Here is a 3381-nt window from a genome sequence, read left to right on the forward strand (position 1 = left end):
CCCCCCCCCCCCCCCCCCCCCCGATGGCCGATATCGGGCAACACAGCAACCGTGGGCTCTCTCCAGGACGGGTAAGCGACCTCCCCTCCCCTACGAACTCCACCACGGCCGCCGCGCCCAAGCTCCCCTTGATCTTTGGGATTCGTCGACTCTCGGAATCAGTCGGCAAGATGCTTTGACAGATATAGGTTATTATCGTTTGACAGATATAGGTTACAGTGGGGAATAGCTGGATGCAGATTATTAAGACAGAAGAACAAAATTTCACCAGATACTACAAGAAATAATACACAAGAGACAGTAATGTTGCCTTGTAATACATGTGTGCACACAGTAAAACTATAATACACTGCTTCAGACAATTAGTGTGACACTTTTTCAAACCGTCATAACTATGGGAGTTTTCAACCGATTGAAACGAAACTGCGTGAGGAGCATTTTTGAAGTGCCCCTAGGGGTGTGTAAAGTTGCATTGGTGAGGGTTGACGCGAAGGGGTTAAATCACCCCCTTAAAAGGGAGCGCGTCGAAAAACGTCACTTCTGAAGGTGCCAAGAGTAATGGAAAGGGTAAAAAAAATTTTAAAAACTTTTAGGGCGACTCTTCTTGATGCCCTCTACAAAATGCATCCCTTGAAATCCCTCTCGGACAAACCCACCCCCCACCCCCTCTAAAATCCACAATTTTTGGACGACGGTCTCGATTTTGGACTCAATGCATTCTCTGGACTCCCCTGATCCAGAAAATGCCATCACCCATACCGAGCACTCCATAGGCACCCTTGGGGGGGGGGGGGGGGTGGAACAGCTCGCGAATTTTCAATCCTCTTCGTAAGGGACCACTTCCACACATCGGAGAACAATGAAATTCACCATATGTAGGTGAATTCACCAGTAATGTATGCTGGTTTAAGTCTGTCGATATTAACATTCTTCAAAATGCCATCTACGTCTAATTCAAACAGTACGTCTGAATGTCTTTTTGTAATCTTGTATGGTCCTCTATACGGCTGCTCCAACGGTGATTTCACGTGATCAGATCTAGGGAATGCATGGCTACAAGTAAAAAGATTCCTGGCCACGCCAAAAGCATTTGACTTCCAGGCCGCGGACATCTAGGCCAATTTTTAAACATCCTCAGTTTGTGGATGATACGCCATTTAGCTTAAATCATTTCACCGCCAAAGTGCGGAGCAGTCACTTTACGTGAATTGTCATTAGGATCTGAACGTCCGCACTGTTGAACACAGCATTTTAGCTGCGCATAGTTGGAAAGCACCGAATTTTATATTGTGTTACACAGTGTCGCCTTTGCACTTTATTGGGAAGGACTTTCATGTACTGGCAGCTCATTTAGATTTCACATCTTTTTCTACTTTCTTGTAGTTTTTTATGGGGATCTTTTATTTTTTTTATGATAACTCCTTGAGTTCTCTACTTTTTGATGTACTTGGCGTAATTTTTTTACTTTTTTAAAGTTTTTTTATGGGGATCTTACTTCTTTTTACAAAGAGAATTTGCATAATGAATGACTTTAAATAATTTTTATATTATATGTATATAGGGCTTCCGTTTCCGGTGGTGACTGTGTGGTGTGGAAGGAAAGGAGAGTAAGAGGATAAAGTGGTATAGTGGAAGAAGAAAGAGGATTAGAGGAGTGCAGAGGGTGTGAGAAGGGTAGTAGTGGTGTGTGAGTGGATCAAGTGTGAGTGGAGGGTAGGGGAAAGAAGGCGCAGGAAAGGGATAGGAGGTGTGAGAGCGAGCGAGGGGATATTTGAGGTTAGGAAGAGGAAAAGAGAGCTGGTAGTGGTAAGGAAGAAAAGAGAAAGACAGGGACCAGAGAGAGTGGTTAGGGAAAGGGTGATAAGGGTAAGAAAAGGGTGGTGAGGAGAAAGGAGAGGAAGTAGGATAGGAAATAGAAAAGAGTGAAAGCAGTGGAAGGGGGGAAGAGTGAGGGAGGAGATAGGAGATTGGCGGGAACTGGATAGAGAGAGAAGGTAGAGCTGGGTACTTAGGAAAAGTAAGGAACGAGAAAAGATAGGAAAATGAGTGTAAAGGAGAAGATGGGGATGGAGACAAGAAAGGCAAAGGGTAGTTACGTGGAGGAAGGGGGGAAAGTAGGAAAAGAGAGAGAAAGTAGCGTGGGGAGGAAAAAAGGGATGGATGAATTTCTGAAGGGGCGGAGAGGTGGAGCGGAGGGAGAGAGGAAGGAGATTTTCAGCAGGAGTGGTTTGACGCAAAGATTGCCAGAAGGGGAGGGAGATAAGGGGGAAAAGGCGAGTATGGAAGGACTGGAGAGGGCAATAAGGGAAATGAGGAATCGATAAAGGAGGTGAAAGAGGACATGCGGAGAAGAGAGGAGCAATGGAGGAAAGAGAGGGAGGATCTGATAAGGAGAATAGAGACTCTGGAAAAGAAGGTGGGAGAGGGGAGGAGAAGGGGGTGGGCGAGAGGGGCAGGGGCTGGGAAGGGAGGAGGAAGAAAGAGAGTTGGCAGAAAAGATGAAGGAGATGGAGTGGAGGCTGGAGTGGAAAAATAGAGCGGATAGGAGAAGGAATATTATTATTAGGAGACTGAGAACAGAAAGAGGGAGAGAGATAGAAGCAGTGACGCAAATGCTGGAGAGAATGGGGGTAAAAGGGGAAGTGGAGATGAAGAAAGAGGTGATGAGAAAGAGGAGAGAATTAGGTAGCAAGGGGGAATGGATAGAGGATGATCTGACTCAAAGAGAAAGAAGGATGCAGTGGAAGTTGAGGGAAATGGCGGAGGAAGAAAGGAGAGAGGGTAGAAAGGTAATAGTTGGGTATGGAAAGGTTTGCATAGGAGTATGGTAGAGGTGGAGTGAGGAAGAAGAAAGGCTAAGGAAGTGGGGAGAGTATTGGAGAGTGGGGAGGGGGGGAGAAAGAAAAAAGGCGTAGGGAAAAGGGGAAGGATGAGGGAAAGGGAGGGGAGAGAAGGGGAGAGGGGACAACTAGAGGGTGAGGGAGAGGGAAAAGAACGGGAAAGGAGTGGAACGGAGAAGGGAGCGAAGGAAAAGGGGTGCAAAATAGCGTTCTGGAATGTGGCGGGGTTGGGGAACAAAGATAAGGAGTTTTGGAGGGATGGTGCTGGAGGCATCAGCCGGCGAAGACAGTGAATAGGAAAGGAAGGGCAATAGGAGGGATGGTTTTGGGGATAAGAAAGGGGCTAGGAAGGGTGGAGGAAGAGGGGGAAAGGAGGAAGGGATTATAACGGGAGGATTACAGGTAGAAGGTAGGAAGTGGAGAGTGGTGGGGGTTTATGTAAACCAAGATATGGAGAAGAAATTAGAAAGGATGAGAAAATGGATGGAGGTGGGAGGAGGGGAGGAGAGGATAATAATAGGAAAGGATTTCAATGCGAGGA

Source organism: Hylaeus volcanicus, chromosome 4, assembly GCF_026283585.1.
Source record: "Hylaeus volcanicus isolate JK05 chromosome 4, UHH_iyHylVolc1.0_haploid, whole genome shotgun sequence".
In the NCBI taxonomy this organism is placed as follows: Eukaryota; Metazoa; Arthropoda; class Insecta; order Hymenoptera; family Colletidae; genus Hylaeus; species Hylaeus volcanicus.